General features: G+C 37.6%; 1 non-coding gene across 1 annotated transcript; it reads right to left on the reverse strand.

The window, feature by feature from the left end:
• Positions 1–4,583: 4,583 nt before the first annotated feature.
• LOC121230118 (small nucleolar RNA R71) lies at positions 4,584–4,689 on the reverse strand. The gene has a single exon (XR_005928070.1). It is a non-coding gene; the product is annotated as a small nucleolar RNA R71 (small nucleolar RNA).
• Positions 4,690–10,768: the final 6,079 nt, after the last annotated feature.

Genomic DNA, 10,768 nt, shown 5'->3' on the forward strand with positions numbered 1-10,768 from the left:
AGGGTCCCTAATTAGTTGAAATCATTTCAGTTAATCTGGGAACTGATAAAAACTTACCAACCAAGCGTCGTTACGATACCCGTGCTAAGACAAAAGATATGGACCAAAGATTGGAAAGACTTGAACAACTTCAAAGAGAGATGCAAAATCAGTTGCAAATGCAAATGCAAGAGCAACTGGCAAAGATCCAACTAGATATGATAGACCAAGTACTAGAGTCTCAAAGGAATGTGATGAATCGGTTGTCCCAATTACTGGCTAAGGGGCTAGAAAAAGGAAAAAGCTCTATGATCAATACTGGGAAGGACAATAAGGAACTTCTCTATCCTTCTGCTTTAAAATGAAAGTGTCTAATTACAATGACCATTACGGCTTTAAAAACTATAAAAGGAAATTAATGAAGAACACCAAAGTTTGTTTACGTAAATTGGTCTCTCTACACCTACGGAGCTTAGCTCAATGAGTAATTCCATTATTTTTAATTTACAATACAACAAATGAATCACGCTCTATCACTCCCTAAATAAAGAGATCTCACATTTGTACTTAAAGTCTAGAACACTCACTTTTAAATCCTCTCCTTGAGAATTTAGATTGTAAATAGTAAAGGTTTACACTTCGATTGCACTCGTACAATCATACTAGAACCCCCTTTTGGTATGATCAAATCAAATTATCTCCCAAAGAGTTTGAATGTAATATAAGCATGGAGTGTAAAATTGAAAACTTAAGAAAGTATCATCGAAAAAAATTCGATATCAAGTTTAAATAAGCATTATCATCAATCACCATCAACAACTTAGCATGACCACAGCTCATTTATTACTAATTTTCTCCCCCTTTTGAGGAAAAATGCCAAAGAGCTTCCTCCTCTGAAATTGACTTCAAAATAAAGAACTCCCTCTACGAGAATGCAACACAAAATATCATGCTTAAAAACTATCCCTACTAGCTTGGGCCATAAACATGTATGTTTATTCATGAATTAGTCAATCGAACATCTCAAATCACAAAGGATACATAAAGGATAATCAATCAAAGTGCACAACCAAGGAATAAGATATCAAGTCTGAAACAAATTCCAACCAAATAGCACCATTGTAAAAATAACAAACTAAACCAGCACCATGATCACCAACATGGAGCAACAAGAAAAAGAAAATATGCAATCTTTCAAAACCAATTCAACAATGTAAAATGCCGTAGCCACTAGTCACCTTCTCATCTTAAATTTGAACATTTTTTGATAGTTATCCTCTTCCTTACCAAGTTGTCTTCTCCAAGTTGCAAACCAACTCAACAAACTTTACCTTTTTGACAACCAAATCAACATTGATTGACTTTAACTCTGCCATTAAAAGATTTAAAAATCTACGCATTTTTGTACAACTACAACACAGTGAGTCGAGATTGTCCCATATAATGTTATAACAAGGTTTCGATCATCATTGTTTTCCTCAATTTGATTCCATTTGATTGATTCTACTTGCATTTTCTTCCCACAACTTTTCCCTTGGAAAAAACAAAATGAGGTGCTACTAGTATGATTTGGTATTGATGATGATTCAATTAACTAACTAAAATTACGACAAAGGCAAGTGCACCTATCGAAAAATAGTATTGCTGGTGAGTTAGGAATATCGTATCCACGAGGACTAAAAGTACTAGTACTAGTACTTACTATCTTTCTATTATCTAGTCTGTAAATTGAAGAAGTTTGTTTTAATCTAAAATTATCTAAACTAGTTATTAAGAACTCGACAGAGAATAAAGTAAGAAAATAATCGAATAAACCAATATGAGAGACAAGACCCAAGAAAGAATCCACCTAGACTTCACTTATTATTATGAATCTGAAATAAACGATTTATTCACTTGCTTTAATCTGTAGAAATCCCTAAATTATATTAATATCTCTTTCAAGAGTAAAAATAATTGACTCTAGGTTGATTAATTAAAATCTCTTTCTAATTAAAACCCCTATTGTCACATTAACTCGATCTATGGACTCCTCTATTAGATTTGACTCTAATCTGATAGATTTATATCGTCCTATTTCTAGGATTGCATGCAACTCCATACAATTATGCCAGATTTACTCTTAAACAGGGACTTGTCTCCACTGAATTAAACACATCAATCATGAATTAATATCCTAAAAACATTAAAACAAGGAATAAGTACACATAATTGAGATCAAGAAATCAAGTATTTATCATGTAATTCAGAAAATTAAATAATAAGATCCGTCATAGGTTTCATAATCCCTAGGTATCTAGGGAATTTAGTTCATAATTTGGAAGGAAAACATCTCAAAATTAGGAAAACAACAAAATATAAAGAAACCCAAAAACTTCTAAAGAAGTTGACTGGAGATCTTCAATCTTGAAGGAGATCCAGCTTCTGAGTTGATTCCGACGGCGTTCTTTAAGTAATTTCTTTGTTCTTTTATATGTGCTCTGGTAAACGCCAAATTATACATAGTTTTACCCCAAATACTTAGCATATTTATGGATGTTTACTACTAGATTTGTGGATTTTGGTGCTCTTAATCCGGTTATTTCATGTTTTGTACTCAGGAGAGCACCAAGAGTTAAAAGGAGCCAAAAAAGAGCTAAAAAGGGGAAAAAATAGACCAAATCGAGAAGATCACACGGCCTAAGCCTTGCCACATGAGCATCTCACACGCCCCGTGGCCTTCGAGGGTGTCGACCAAGGTTTACACGATTCACACGGCCTGGCCATTGAGCCCACACGGCTGTGGTAATTTAACGAATCGAACACAGCCTAGCAATCACATCACACGGCCGTGGCACACGGGCGTGTCCCTTTTCAAAGAGTTGTACTTTACACGAAAAAAGGGTACTTAAGGAGGAAGAAAGCCAATCCAAAGCCTATATAAACACCCTAAGTATGTCCTAGAGAGGGCACCTCTTCCAGAACTTTTCTAGAATACAGAACCACACGCCAGGAATTACTTGAAGGAAGCCAGACGATCCATCCCAAAAGCCGGAGCTACTCCAAGACTGAAGAGCTCTCTCAGAATTCCTTCAAGGGTTTTTTAGAGTTTTCTTCATGTTTTGTTATTTTTATACTTTTAAGATGTACTCTTATTTTATTATGAACTAAACTCCCTAAATACCTAAGGGCAATGAAACCTAAGACAAATCTTGTTATTATTTTCTGAATCGTATGATAAATATTTAACTTGTTCTTAATTATGTGTTCTTAATTCTTGTTTTGATATCCCAGGCTCTTATTCAGAGGAGGAATAGACCCTGTCTATGAGTACATTTGTCATAATTAAGAGGAGTTGATCGCACGCCTAGAAATAGGGTGACAAGATTTTGCCGAATTAGGGTGAAACCTAATAAGGGGATCCATAGATTGAGTTAATGCAACCCTAGAGTGTTAATTAGAGAAAAGTATTTGCTATTCAATCTAGGGATTAGACGTTATTAGTCTTGAATAGGGACAATAACATAACTTAGGGATCTCTACGGAACAAGTTGAATGAATAAATCGTCCGATTCGGAGCCAGAATAACAAGTACAGTCTAGGTGGATTTTTCCTTAAGTATTGTCTCAAGTCAATTGATTTTCCCAAAAGCAATTCCCCAATTCTTTTCTCTGTGCGTTCTTAGTTTAAATAATTAGTTAATTTAAACAAACCCTTTATTCTTAGGCTAGATAATAAAAAGATAGTTATTACTAGTACTTTTGGTTCCCTTGGGTATGATATCTCGGTCTTGCCATTACTATACTATTATTCAATAGGTGCGCTTGTCTTTTCATCTTGATAATATTTAGTCTAGGATTGATCTTCATTATAAATATTTATTACTTGTTACGAATCACACGATCAAGTTTTTGACGTCGCTGTCGGGGAACTGAAATATTAGGAACACTAAATTTTTATTACTTTAGCCATTTATTTTTCTTGCAATTTTATTTTATTTTATTATTTATTAATTTACTTTTTCTCTCTCTTGGCAGGTTTTTTTTATAGTTTATGACTAGAAGAAACCCGTCGGGACCATTACTTTTTTACGAAGAAATCTATCGTACAATTCACAAAAATCAAAGAGAAATAAGGTGTAGCTTACGATACATGGAGAACGAGCGAGAAGACGATACTCAAACCCCAACCGACGAGATGGCTGAAAACCAAGGCAATCAGCTACTTCCTGCAATTGCTGCTAATCAAAATCCTCCTCCACGTACTATGTATGATTATGCTAAACCTTCTTTAACAGGAACTGAATCTAGCATAGTTAGACCTTCTGTAGCTGCAAATACTTTTGAATTAAAACCTAACACTATTCAGATGATACAGTAGTTTGTTCAGTTTGATGGTTTGCAGGATGAAGATCCTAACGCTCACTTAGCAAATTTCCTGGAATTTTGCGATACATTCAAAATCAATGGCATTTCTGATGATGTCATTCGTCTTCGGTTATTTCCCTTTTCACTGAGAAACAAAGCTAAAAAGTAGTTGAACTCGTTACCATGAGGGTCTATACTACTTGGGAACAAATGACTGAGAAATTTTTACTAAAATATTTTTCGCCGGCTAAAACGGTTAAATTACGTAATGATATCCCTTTTTTGTGCAGATGGATTTAGAAACACTTTACGATGCATGGGAGAGATACAAGGACTTACTGAGAAGGTGCCCTCACCATGCGTTACTGCTTTGGCTTCAAGTACAAACATTCCACAATGGTCTGAATCCCTCAACTCGGCAAATGGATGACGCAGCTGCTGACGGAACCATCAACAACAAAACACCTAAAGAGGCTTAATAATTCATTGAAGAAATGTCACTGAATAACTATCAGTGGCAAGTCATGAGGACTAAGCCAACAAAAACAGCCACCATTTATAACGTTGACTCAGTTACAATGCTATCAAATCAAGTAGAACTTCTCAATAAAAAGATTGATAATTTTTTTGGTTCTACACAGGTACATCCAGTAATGAGGTGTAACTCAAGCGGAGGAGGTGTACATACAGAATACCAATCCTTCAATCCTACAACTGAAGAAGAACAAGTCAACTATATGGGTAATAATAACTTCCGATCTCAAAATAACCCATATAGTAATACCTATAATGCAGGTTGGAGGAACCACCCAAATTTCTCCTGGGGTGGTCAAGGGAATCAAAAGCCACAAAATCTTCAAGGTTTTCAACATCCACCTTATCAACAAGAGAAGAAACCAAACCTTGAAGAGATGCTTTCTAAATTTATATCGATGTCAGAAACCCGTTTCTAAAATATCGAAACAGCACTTAAGAATCAACAAGCATCGATCCAAGGACTCAAAACTCAGATAGGCCAGCTATCCAAACTAATCTCCGAACGACCACAAGGTAGCTTACCAAGTAATACTGAACCTAATCCGAGGGAACACCTCAATGCAATTAGCACTCAAAATAAGGACGAACTCATTGCACCCGAGCCAGAAATACAGCAAGACAACACGATGAACAAAGGAAGAGAAGAGGTAAACAATAATGATCCCAAACAGTTAAGTACGAATCATGGGTCTCATGTGCCATATCCTAAAGCGATGACGAAAGACAGAACAGAAGAAAAATTCAGTAAGTTTGTCAAACTCTTTAAAAAATTACATATTAACTTACCCTTTATTGAAGTTCTTTCGCAGATACCCAACTCAGCAAAATTCTTAAAGGAACTTCTAACCAATAAAAGAAAATTAGACGCTACATCACATGTGGAACTCAATGCAGTCTGCTCAGCTATTCTAAAGAATAAGCTACCTAACAAATTGAAAGATCCAGGGAGTTTTACAATTCCATACTTAATTGGTAGTTTATCTATGAATAATGCTTTAGTTGATTTAGGGGCAAGTATAAATGTTATGCCATATAAAATGTTTAAACGACTAGGTCTCGGTAAACCCAAACAGACTAGGATTAGCATACAATTGGCTGACAAAACAGTTAGATTTCCTAAGGGTATTATTGAAGATGTTCTCGTTAAAATTGATAAATTTATTTACCCAGTAGACTTTGTCGTCTTAGATATGGATGAGGATAACAAGGTACCTTTAATTTTAGGACGACCCTTTTTAGCAACTGCCAGAACCATTATTAATGTAGGCACAGGAGAGCTAACACTTCGTGCAGGTGACGACGCAGTAACACTTCAAGCACGCGACTCAGTCAAAACCTCTAAAACTCAAGATAATGCTATAAAACCTGTCGATGATAAAACTAATACTCAATCGGCCCTGCAGGAACATTCTCGAACCAAGACAATGGAGACAGTGCACTATTATCATGAAGAGAACAAAGACACCCATGAGGAACAAAGGCTTCAAATAGAGGAGCTAGATGAATGGCGAGCACACAAAGCGAGAACATATGATGAACTGAAACTACGCCAAAACAAGCCCGATGCCTCTCCTAATCAACTTCAGGTTAGCGATAAAGTCTTACTAGATGCGACAGATCCTAACATTGTCACTACCACACCAAATGAGGAAATCCCTCTTACGGTACTCAGTATTTTCCCATTCGGTACAGTTGAGGTGAGTCATCCCAAGTTTAGCACTTTTAAGGTAAACAACACCCGATTAAAACCTTATTTTAAGATTGGCAGCAGGAACAAGGAGTATGAACTCCTCAAACCACCATGATAAATCAATGGAGAGGTAAGTCGAGCTTAGACTATAAATAAGCGTTTCTCGGGAGGCAACCCGATCACTAACATATTTTGATTTCTTTATTTTTTAATATCTAACACTTCGAATCATTAACTTAGTCTTTGAATTGCAAAGATTCTCAGCACACACGGCCAGGAACACGGGTGTGCCTAAACCCGTGGCCAAATAGGGGAAGAGCCATGGCCGTGCGATACAGCCATGTTGAAGCAGGACATGATTTCCCCAAAACACGGGGTACGATAAATCCCCATGGCCGTGCGACATGGCCGTGGGTGAACTTGATAGGAAAAATACAGGCGTGGGGATAGAAAACCACGGGTGTGCTAGGGACAAGGCTCGATTCTGTTTCTTCGACACAGGTGAGTGACACGCCCGTGTCGTTCAGCTCTGTACAACAACACATGGGCGTACTACCATAAAACACGGGCGTGGGAGAAGCGAACAATGCTAGGCATGGCCGTGTGACATGGCCGTATTTGACATACGGCCAAGAGACACGGGCATGTGATAATAGTCGGGCACGACCTAACTCACAAAATTTGAAAAACATGGGCTCACCCACAAAGTACACGGGCGTGGCCCTAGGCCGTATGACCCTCCCCTATATAAGCAGACCAGTGTTCATCTTCTTCCTCCTTTCAAAACCCTAGCCGAAATCTACCCTTCCCCAACCTCTAATCCTTATTTCGACCACCATTCCCCAGATTCTCACTTTCCCAACCCCCAAACCACCCTCAAATCTACTCCCTTGCATTAATCTCCATTTTCCCCTCCCTATACCCTCTATTTTCTCACTACACGGCTTCATCCCCTCGTCACACGCTCGTGCTCACCACCAACACGCCTGTGCACCGCCTTATAACAGCCTTTGGTTTACTTTCTTAACCTTATTTTTCCAATTTGTGTTGCTACATTAGTATTCTACATGCTTTGCATCGATATTGTTACTATTACAAATATGTTTTAGACAAGTTAGGAATTTGCTTTAGAATTTTCTATATTTGAATTGTTTAAGCTACTAAATAGCATATACTAATTTTAGGCCTCTTGCTTTACTACTGATGTATCTTGGATTCTATTAATGCTCATGTATTTTTAGGTATATTATGTCGTCATCGAGAGGCAAGAAAGTCGCAGTCCCATCCTCAAAGAGACGTAGGGGATCGGGTTCTTCCTCGGTACGTACTACAACCGAAGTTCAGCACCCGTTCCTTAAATTTTCACAAGCTTCGCAGGAGGAGCTATTTCAAATACTACACGTACGACCCATCACCACATGTCACTGCATCGACTGGGCTGCAGTAGAGCAAGTCCAACTCACTGATACCATCTGCGCCCTCCTGTCCACAAACCCATGGGAACAATTCTTCTCTATTACCGAGCCCACTTATTTGGAGCTAACTTTAGAATTATGCTCTATTTTTCATTTACAAGTAGTGATGACGAACAATGACGACCCAAGCACCATTCACTTCTGATTAGGCGGTCCAGTTCGTGCGATGAGTGTCCCAAAGTTTGGGGTTGCTCTGGGACTTTACACCGATGAGTTTATGGAGGAGGAGGAGGACATGAATACACAACCACGAAATATCCACATTTCTCCCTCCTTGTGCTGGAAAGCTTTGGCACCACACTCTTCCACGTACGACCCCAGCCACTCGAAGGCCTCAGCTCTCCCCCCTTCCCTACGATATCTCCATTCCATATTGGCACACACCTTGACCGGAAAGAGAGAGAGCACCGGCATTGTCAACACCCACGATGCCTACTATTTATGGTGCATGGCGAATGCACATATAACTGATATGGCATACTTCATTTTTTTCGCCATTCGCTATCAGACCGAGAAGCATAAGAATGGAGTGATCTCCATCAGCCCCTACGTGACGCGCCTTGCCAGACACTTCGGCCTCCTCAACGCCGCGGCCCAATCATCAGCGCTTATCCTGGTAGGCCAGATGTCCCCACAGGGCATCACGACTATGTTACACATGAGGATGATCGAGCGCCGACGTGGGACCGATCCTCCTCAGTACCATCTCTCGCATGCCATTGACGAGGAGGATCTTGAGGACATCCCTGATGATGTCTCCCCACAGCATGAGGAGCCTTCTACCGCGCCACCTAGGGAACAACCAGTTCATGCGGCTGCTTCATTGGCACATCTTTCCGACCGACTCGCCCACTTCGAGCAGTATTGCACTACATAGTTCGAGATGATTCACGAGTAAGATCAGCGATGGGACCGACAGATGGACGATATGTAGGCCCTGATGCAGCAGCTGTGCCAGCACTTTCACATCGCCACTCTAGCACCACCACCTGAGGGCCCTACCGACGAGGATCATTGAACCTTCTTATTTTTTTTTATTCTTATTTTTATTTTATTTTATTTATTTTAGTTTTATTTTTCTTTTTATTTTTATTTTCATTTCAATTTTATTATTTTATTTTGAAAAACATATCTATATTCGTAAATTTTACTTTTTCCATTTTTTGGTATTTCTAACAAGTAATCCCACTACGCTCTCTTCCACACCAACTCTTAATAAGCTCTTCATGATTCTACAAACTTCCAAGCAAAGCTACTAGGAATATTTTACGAAATAAGGAAACAAATGGGAAACAATACCTCACGAGTGCCATGTTCAACGACCCAATTTCTTCATCTAGCCAAGAACAGTGGCAGCTACCACTTTCCCCGAATACTCCATCCTTAGAATCAAGCTCCACATCCATATAACATTGAGTTTCACCTCCTTTCCTCTTATGATTTTCTTTATTTTGAATAATCTATCTTTGTACATTGAGGGCAATGTACATCTTAAGTGTGGGGGGTGAACATGAAACCTAACTTTTTGCATCATTCTCAAATCCCTGAATTTGGTCTTGTGCTTAAGTGATTTTCTCATAATATTGATAGAATAAATTTTAATTGATCTAAAATTATTGTTGATATGTCGTGAATTAGCAAGGGAATTATGCATGATTATTTGATTATAGGACCTTAAAGAATCGAGCATGATAAATTGATATTTTGAGAAATAAAATTTTTAGACTATTTTTCCTAAATTGAGGTATTATCTTGAAATCCTAAGTATACAGAAATGACATCAAAAACCCAAATTTTTTGTGATATTTTTTAGCCTTTTGAGCATATAGCTTTCTTTCTTGCTCACTTCTTTTATGGTTTAAGTGTGTCAACATTGAACTGTTATTCTAGAACTTACTTCGATTATACATGTCGAGATCACACGTATGATTTGATATACTGAGATGATAAAGGCACTTAGGATTTAACCCATTTACTCCATAAAAAGCCTTCCCACATAATTAAACCCTTAGCGAACCCCCTTTAAGCCTACTAACCTTTTTTATTGATTAACCCTTATCATTAACCCATTAACCCATTATTGTTGAAATCCTCTTACTTAATTTACCTTTTTATCGAGATTAAATTTAATATTATTACCTCACTATGTTCCCATTTTTTGTTACTGAATCATGAAGTATGATTTCTATATTGATTGACTTGATGATAAAAAAAATAAAAAATAAAAAAATGTAATTCTCAGCAAGCTAAAGTTGTCATAGATATTTGTTTGCGGTTCAGTAATTAAGTTTTTGATAGTGGGGTAACATATTGAAATTATCTCAATTCTAACCCTTGTTCTTCAGCTTGTATCCATACCTGTAACCTAAAGCCCATTACAATCATGCAAAAACCTTTTGATTAATGTATCATATCATTTACAAGTGGTGGAGATTTGATTTGCATGCAAGCCTATGGTAATAACTTTTCATGTTAGACAATCGAGTGCTTAATCTTGAACCTTTAACACTTTGAGTGATTTGAGTGAATCTTTAGTGAGGATGTCATCTCTTGTATATTTAGGATTAAAGTTAATTACTTAGACGAAGGAGATTACCTATAATTTTATTATCAAAATATCCGATTTAGATTGTTTGAGGCTTTTAATGCCCCTATAGTTAAATTCTCACTGTATGATTTTCCGTGGAATAGTTTGTAACATTATCAATACTAATCATGTGATTGAAAAGAATGAATTCTAG

Source organism: Gossypium hirsutum, chromosome A05, assembly GCF_007990345.1.
Source record: "Gossypium hirsutum isolate 1008001.06 chromosome A05, Gossypium_hirsutum_v2.1, whole genome shotgun sequence".
Classification (NCBI taxonomy): domain Eukaryota; kingdom Viridiplantae; phylum Streptophyta; class Magnoliopsida; order Malvales; family Malvaceae; genus Gossypium; species Gossypium hirsutum.